The 9274-nt window shown below is 38.6% G+C and overlaps 1 protein-coding gene across 2 annotated transcripts in view; it reads left to right on the forward strand.

Annotated features, from left to right (window-relative positions):
* The window catches only part of RNASEH2B (ribonuclease H2 subunit B), a 302074-nt gene that overhangs the window by 156801 nt on the left and 135999 nt on the right, over positions 1 to 9274 (forward strand). The window lies entirely within an intron of this gene.

Here is a 9274-nt window from a genome sequence, read left to right on the forward strand (position 1 = left end):
GTCAATTCCACATGTCAAGAAGCTTGTCTACCTAGTTGACTGACCCAGGCCTAAAAATGATAATAGCAACTTGGTGGAGTCAGCTAAAGCTTGACAGCCTTTCCTCACCAACTGGCAGCCCCATAGGACGTATTAATCACTGCAGTTTTTACCTTGTACCAGATATTTAGAAAGTAAAACCGAAGAAATTTATTTCCATGTGTTTCAGTTGAAATAAAGAGACGTTTCACTCAATCTATTCCAGAAAATATAGCCACTTTGGGACTGAACATTTGTTTCCATCTTAGCCCAATGGCAATCACATTAGGGACATTGTATGCATTTGGGGTGATAAAAATTGAGCTGTGGTCTAACCTATTGCATAATTTTCATTCTAAAATTACTTGATGCTGGACATAATGACCCCATCAGTCAACCTATCATCTGGCTAGTTAAATGAAGTAAGAAAATAACCTCAGCTGGTCTCAGAGGAGTGGGAGTTCAACTGCCTGAGGGGTTGAGATTTCCTGAGAGTTTGTTCTAGATCTCTGTTGGGTCAGCCAGCATGCAATCTTACCTTCAGTCTCCATGGAAAAGCCCATTCAGGCCAAGAGAGAAGCCGCTTTAGATGAAGCCTGTAACCCAAGATGGAAACACTTAACCAGGCCAAAAACACTTTTTCTTTTTGGTGGATCCAGTGCACAGTGATTGTTCCTAATTAGGAGGTCTGACTTGAAAAGTTCCCCCAAAATGCCAGGAGAAAGTTCTCCTTAAGTGTCTTTGCAAAAAGGATACAGTGGGGCAGAAAGTCAGTATTGATTTAAGGAACACAGCTGCATAAACAATGTTCGTTCACTACAAGAAGAAAATTTATAGTATTTGTCAGGGAAAAGTAAACACGTTAGGGACTCTGTTTGTGACACGGTGTCACACATGATCCTTTGAGCCGGCAGGGACAAGAACAGATCAACAACAGAAGCAGCTTTCTCATGATTCTTGGGGTAGCCCTTTTTTTTTTTTATCCTAACCCATTTTCTGCTTCATATTTTAAGAGGACATTACATTCAGACCATTGATATGTCTGTGGATGTTGGGGAAAGAGGAAACTAGAGTGATGCGTCCTCTACCATACTCATTCTCTATAGTTTCTGGAAAAGAAATTCTGAAAAACAATGCTAAAAAGCTAAATTCTCTTATGAACTTCAGTGGTTGTAGGCATTCACTCCTGAAGTTATTTTTCCCCCAGGTTTGGGATTTGGCCCAGCCTCACAGAAATGTTTTCCAGACTTTAAATTTCATGGAGAGTTAAAATTGGTTTTAAACCCAATACAGAGTTTCCATCTTTTAATTTTACAAAGAAAGGTCATCTAAACAAAACAAAATGTTTTTGCAATCTATTATTACCTTCGCTTTCTATAAGAAATGAATGTTTTAATATCAAAAGGGAAAGGCAAGAAAAGCAAGGATAAAAATCTCAACATAAAGGATAAAGCCCAATCCTTCTCATTTAGCTATTGAAAGTTGAAGACTATGTCGGTAAGTGACCCTGGTCCACAGACTGGTATTTGGAAATCACTGCATTAGGGGAAAGGCCACCAGGAATGTATTGTGCCAAGGGCTGTAGAACGCAGAGGTGTTTTGTTGTGTGTGGTTCATGCAGAGCTATCGTACCCATAGCTATTCATCATACCCGTATCTCAGCGATCTATAAGTGTTGTAAAGGGGCCTTGGGAGGAATTCAACTGTTGTGAAATTTTTAGTTTATTTTAAAGTTTGGCAAAATTTATATTGTACATCCCTGGATTCTTAAATCTTTAAAGCCCAGTGGAATTTCAAAGAGCTTAATGATGTTTTCCTTTTAACAAAATTTACCCCAGAAATTCATTTTTAAAAGTAGTGTTACAGAGATAGAAAGTGTTCTGAACATTTTCAGGATAACTTGTGGTACCAGTGAACGTACATAGACTTCCTAGGGGTTTCATGCAGGAAAGTGTATATGTGTGTGTTTGCATGGATATGCATGTGTGTGCCTGCATCTGTATGTATGTGTGTGCATGCGTGGCAGCTGGAAGCACCTGCCAGGGAGAGCCCTACTTTTGCTTGTCAGGGCCCCAGAAAACTGCAAGTTGTTGTTCTGACTTAAATTGACAAACTCTAAAGGTCACTTTTGGTCCTTTTTAGAAAACATCTAACCAGAAAAGGGAAGTATAAATTAGAACAGTTTAGGCAGAAACTGAATGTTAAGGACCGAGGGAAAGCCTTTAGAAAGAGAAGTCACCAGAGAGGTGAGAGGAAGAGCAGCAAGAAGAAGGAGTGCTCCTATTTGCCAGACTTCTTACAAGAAGTCCTCAGCCTCCAGTAATCCATGGCTTTACTGAAAGCTTTCTCCTGTATATAGCACTCCTATCTGTTACATAGACATGCATAAAATTGGCTAAAACCTCCTGTCCCAGAAAGGATTGTGATGATGGGCATTTCTGAGAGAGAAGTCTGCTCACCTGTGAAACGTTCCTGGCAGGAACTCTGTGGCTCGGCCCAGGAAGAAAACAGACCCATCAAATGGGTTTAGCACTGAGGCTCTCTTCCTAGCCATTGCCAGCCTTCCAGCACTAGCCACATGGCCTGCAGAGGCTAAGTAGGAAAGCCTAGCTGCCCCAACAGCCTGATGTGTTTTAGCTTTAGGGCCTTACAGAGGGAAGCCTGGATCAGGAGTTAGAAGAACTGGACCTGTCTTCATATTTAAATATCTGTAAGATGTCTAGGCGCAGTGGCTCACGCCTGTACTCACATCACTTTGGGAGGCTGAGGCAGGCTGATCACTTGAGGTCAGGAGCTGGAGACCAGCCTGGTCAACATGGCAAAACCCCATCTCTACTAAAAATACAAAATTAGCTGGGCATGGTGGCAGACTCCTATAATCCCAGCTACTCCAGAGGCTGAGACAGGAGAATCACTTGAACCCAAGAGGCAGCAGCTGCAGTGAGCCAGGATCACGCCATTGCACTCCAGCCTGGGCGACAGAGTGAGACTCCATCTCAAAAAAAAAAAAAAAAAAAAAATCTGTCATATGAAGAAAGTTGGTGAATATCAGTGGGGTGTTTTGTTTTATTCATTGATTTATAGTTTTTTTTACCTTTTTTTCTGTAGCAGAACCCTATTTTCAATAGAAATGCGAGTTGAAAATCAATATAAATGCATAAATATAGAAGCAGCTTGATAGTGTGTAGAAGGGGCTGCGGGAGCGGACACTGGATCTCAGACTTGAGGGGCCTCCGTGGACATTGCCGATCCCACCTGCTCTGATAAACTACTCTTGAGACCTCAGGCAAAGATGCATTTCGGGTTTGACTGACATTCTTCCAGCCCTCACATCTGTTGACTCCGGGCTAGTGCTACAGAAAGTCCACTTGGGTGTACACATGTGGTTAACATTTTCAAAGGGGAGTTTTAATCTGTATGTAGGGCAAAGGCAAGGAAGGCCATGACAAGATCAACAGTTTACTCAAAACTAAGCCCAAGAAAAGCAGTTATAAAGGTCCTGTCTCCATGCATCTGAGGTGTAGCACAGCCTCTACCACAGCTATGTCTGCTGAGGGGCATGCACTTCAGTCTATAAAAACAAACAGCTTTACATCAATCACAATTACGATTCAGGGTGTTACTTGTTGATATATGTGAATAGTTACATATAGCTATATATGTATAAATCTAGTTATACATATGTATGTATAAGTCTTTTCAGTAAAGCCATAGATAAATAAATATTTAAAGTAATAGAGGAAATTCTTAACATGAAAGTAGGACTGTAGAATGACAGGAAAAAGAAAAAAAAAAAAACACAAATCTTAAAATTAAAACTTCTGCTTAAGGTTTGATTTGAGCTGTTGCCTTTGAAAACCAAAATGGTCCGAAAAGATAAAAGACCAAATACATTTCTCTTAAGCCCACAGCACCCGTTATTCCCACGTGGTCCCTTATTCAAATACTAACCAGGCCTGCCCCAGCTTCGCTTTCAAGATCGGATGTAACCAGACATGTTCAAGGTGGTATGGTCGTAGACTAGGATTTTTCTGACTAATGCACAGATACCAGAACTCTTTGGTGTGGTAGTTTGAGAGCTGTGTCATATGAAACATATGCTTACATTGATCTATTTGAGTTTCACTAAAACGCTGTAAGCTTCAGGAAGGATGACTGAGAATTTAAATTTCCTTCCTTGAATCACTAAAAAAACTCTGTAATTTGTTTGAGACTTTTTATATCTAATGTATATATACTTAGATAACTGATAGAGGTCTTTGCTTTAAACGTTGAAGTGATAACCCTGGAATTATATGGTAAAATAAACAAGTGCTATGTTTTATGGCTCAACTTAGGAAATACCATGCATTATTTTTCACTAGTTCTTTTTCTTTTCCACAGTGTATTTATTTCTCATAAATTATACCAAATTTCCCTCTGATTAGATTGAAATAGAGATTCTAGGAGATTTTTTCCATAAAAGCATTATTATCTACTTTAAAATTAAAGAGCAAATGTCATTTTTTGATCTTTGAAATAATTAACTTGCTTATATTAAGGAGACTGAGCTTCCATATTTCATGGCTAGAATAACAAAAAAGAAATCACAAAAATGGCATTTTAAGCAATACATATTTTTTAAATTGGATCAAATTCAACATGGCAATTTTTAAATTAGTGAGGGATTACCAATCTCACCTGGTAGGAGATCAAATAAGCAGTATTTTTTAGTCTAGATTAAACTCCAGAAAAATGCATTAGAAATGTGAAAGGCTGGCTCTGCATCTATTTGAGTGAAGTCATTGTCACCACTGTAATATTTTAAGGGATCTCTTGTGAAGTGAAAATGTGGGAAATCACTTAAAAGTCAGACCCACACTTGGAAATATTCAGCTCATGCCATTTGTGATATGGGTTTGGGAAAGAGAAGTCCACATATGGACGTTCATTCTGTCAGACCAAGGTGAGAGAATGCTTTCTTTCACTTCAACTACTTTGATGAAGATTTTGATAATAGTCATTTTTTAAAATGTAGAGCTTACCAACTTCATGGCATTATTCAGGTATGAACGTTGCCAACAGATTTTACAAAAACAGCTTTATTTAGGAAATGAACTTTGGAAAGAAGAACATGGAAAAAAATAGAAGTTGACTCCATGATTCCTTAGCTCTTCTCTGCAAGGTAATCCAGTCTCAGTCCAGAAGCCAGAACCAATGGTGATGGAATGCTGATGAAAACAGTTTTCATCAGTTTTTACATGTATTCATGTGAGTGTGTGTGTGTGTGTGTGTGTGTGTGTAGTTCTATGCAGTTTAATCCTGTGTATGTACTGTACCAATCCAGTTAATGGTACGGTACCAATGTAAGTTTCCTGGTTTTGCTATTGTACTACAGTCATATAAGCTGTCATCATTTGGGTTGGGTGAAGAATTCATCAGACTCCATGTACTAGATTTTGTCACTATGAATCTATAATCTGTGAATAATTTATGAATACGATCTATAAATCTATAATTATTTTAAAATGTAAAAAATAGAGACATAGTCATCTAGACAAATATAAATGTGTCTGAGTTATTTATTTGGCAAACTCTATTTTTCACTTATGACACTGGTTTGCTAAGAGTCTCTCTCTTTTTTCCCCCCAAGAACTCATTTTATCTGTTATAAACAGTGTTTAAAACCTGTAGCTAAAAGACATCTTGGAATTTGTAGTGTAATGATAATTAATGCACAGAAAGTCCATTTGGGAGCATGTTAGAGATGTAATCATTACTTACAATTGCATGTCATTCTGCAATTTCTCATTTCTATGAGTACCCATTGTCGACAGAAAAATCTCTACACTCAAAGATCTTTTCAACCTATATTTCAGTCTACTGAAATGAGGGGAAGAAAATGAGAGAGATTACCTGTAAATCATGTGTTTATTGATACAAAAAATTACACACACAAATACGCACACATACAGAGCCTTACTGAATTTATTGGATTTCTTATCAATTCTTTTTCAATTGTTTCTATACTGACTAGATCAACTATTGAGCAGGTTCATTCATCAAAACACCTGGAAACAATGGACTAGCTGTATTCTGCAAGCAGACTAGATGCTGGCTTACATTTGAACGAGGCCCCAGAAGTGTAGGAATGTTCGCTTCTAAATGCTCTAGATGAACTTGAAGTAGACTGTCCCACAGGCCCACTTATGGTGAATGTGAATTTGTGAATGTTTTGTGATTTAATGGTACAACATTCTCCCTAAAGAAGTCAGTCCCAGAAAACAGGAGCAAAACAACTTTTAGTGCAACCTCATAACTGTGCAGTAATTCCAGCCCCGTTAACTTTAGAGCTTCTCATACTACTAAACAACAAAACTACCCCACTTTTTTATGAAAAATTCAAAAATTTGCTTTCAAGAACAGGAAATATTCTTGACGGGGACTGCAGAAAAGTACAATTTTATAATATAGAATAAAACGGGTATCATAGTAAACATTTAAATTTAATTAAGTGAAAGTGTGAGGTCAATTACATCAGAAAGTCCTCTGAGTTTGTCTTCAATACCCTCTTGTCTCTCATTCATTAATCTTATCTCAGCCCCTCTCTGTTTTGGGCCACATTCCACATAATTGTGGCAAAGGCATTGAGAAGGCTATTAATTCCATTATGGTTTATATGACTATTCTTTTATACATAAATAAAGTTAACAGAATGAGATAACTTTTATCTCATTCTCTCCCTTTTGTCCTTCAATTAAACTTGCTGCAAGGCAAGAAAATGGATAGAATAGCTTATTTCTATTCCCTCTGAGTATGCCCATTCATGTAATGTGAGTGTAAACAGTAATCCTGCTATACACACACATACTTCCATTCTGAGTTACACAGGAGATAGGTGTCTAACAAGTATCACATAATCCGAGACTGGAAGACAGGCAAGGGAATATATTTTAAAATGGAGGGAAAAGAAACAAAGACCAACATCTGTTAACTTGATTTATGTATAAAAGAATAGTTAGCCATAAAAACATAATGCCATTAATAGCCTTCTAAATGCCTTTGGCATGATTCTGTGGAATGTGGCTCAAGATAGAGAGGGGCTGAGATAAAATTAAAGAATGAGAGACAAGAGGGTATCAAAGACAAACTCAGAGGACTGAATGAGGCTGTGTATAAAAGAGCATCAGCACTTCCCAGACATTATGGAAAGTGTCATTTGTGAGGAGCACTATATTTTCTCATTTGGGCAAATCAACAAACCAAGTGCATTTGAGGAATTCTTCAAGGTGGGTCTGTGGATATCACAAAGACATTCATTTACCAGATTATCCCACTGCTTTCTTCATGTTTGGGATTACAGCATCAGGCTCAGTGTACCTCTTCCCTTCTCCTCCCTCCATCTGCACTACCCTCGCCACATACACACACACACACAGGGCCAAGCTTTGCTGTCCTCCTGTACTCTCAAGCTCCATTCAGAGCTGGAATACAGGTGCAGCGAGGCAGGGGTCTTTGCAGAATCTCCTCTCTCCCTTTTGTACCAACTTAAGCCAACACTGTCTTCTCTAACTTGTTTCTAGGATCTCCGTGAATTTTTCTGCCAGATACCCTTATGCTCCATAGGCATTTTGTAATGCTTTTTTTTTTTTTTAAGGAAAAAGAAAATAAAGTCATGATTATTATCAAAGTCTCCACCAAGTCAAGGGGAACAAATTACTAGTACTTCTGTGCCAGGAAAGATTTCTGCCAACCTTGGAAGTGTCTCCTGAATTATGACTGTATGCATGGAGCAGATATGAACTTGTCTACAAGAAGTAAAATATATAAACTATGGTTCAGCTTCAAATACCATTTCTATTGAGCATAGCAGTAAACATGTCACCTCCAACAAAGGTAAAGCTCTCTGGTAACACATACTGGGGCCGTGACAGCCTAGACCTTTGGTTCTGGTATGTAGCTAAGTGAAACCAGGACTGTGGTAATTTCTTGGCTGTAGAATGGAACACTGGGATCCCTGATGAGGATACCCAGATGATATGGAACACTGCTAGTTGAAGTTCTGCTGAATTAAATGTGTCTTGAAACTCATGGATCCACAAGATTTGTACTCCTCTCAGATAGATTTACTGCATGAGGATCTGGCACCAGAGCATGAAGGAAAAATGGAAAATGGAGCCAACTGTTGGAGGGAATTTTAAGATGTGGAAGATTTGGTTCTTACAGTCCTATGTTCTGTCAGAGGCAAGTGTCCAGATGACTTCCTACCCTCCAAAGGCCTTCATTTAAATCAAGAAATGGAAAACAGCCAAAGGAACCTGAATATAGTTCCTCAATCAGTGCAAGGCACGCAGTCAAAAGGATGTAAGATAAGCTGATCTGGGAGCTCTTGGAGCTGCCAGGAGATTACAGAATACAGTGAGGAGAGGATCTCAAGACAAGAGCAGGGCACAAGTACCATCTTGTTACACCTGTATCTAGCTCTAATTAAAAGATCACCAGTATGTCCCCTACTTTTATTCTATAAGAAAATGCATTTCTACCATCCAGAAATTTGTTATTATGGATCATCTAAAAATAACAATTAAAGGAAATAGGACGGTGAAACAGTTAGGGAAATTCAATGAAAAAAATATCAGGTGATGTGACTTTTTTTAGAGTTATAAAAAGACATCCACAACCTGTCTTCATGCAACTGTCACACATTGCCCAAGGTACTACATGGTCTTAAATTTTAAAAACACAGTCTGACTCTGAAGTGAGAGAGAAAAGGAAAAACACTACATGGGAAAGTTGAGGAGAAAAGGTCACTCAGAATGGCCCAAGCTGGCCCAGTCATTGTCAGGATGACCATCATGATTATTAACATTTATTGAGTGATTGCTACATGATTGTTTTTAACTCAACACCTGCCTAAAATGCACTGATCAGTTTAATCCTTAAAATTATTCTTTTCACTTTTTTTTAGGTTTAGATATTTACCAAAAAACATAAGTGACTAACGACATGACTTCATTCATCAAACATTTATTGAGCTGTTACCTTGTTCTAGGCACTGCTGCTGCTGTGCTGGGAATACAGCTGTGAACAACATCCCTGGCGCTTTTGTTCTAGTGAGGAAAAACAGGTGTATTCATTTCTTATGGCTGCTGCAACAGATTACCACAAACTGGGTGGCTTCTAACAACGGAAATGTTTTCTCTCATGGTTCTGAAGACCAGAAGCCCCAAATCAAGATGGCCCCGGTGCAGCACTCCTTCCGAAGGCCCTAGAGGAG

This window comes from Papio anubis, chromosome 15 (genome assembly GCF_008728515.1).
Source record: "Papio anubis isolate 15944 chromosome 15, Panubis1.0, whole genome shotgun sequence".
NCBI lineage: Eukaryota > Metazoa > Chordata > Mammalia > Primates > Cercopithecidae > Papio > Papio anubis.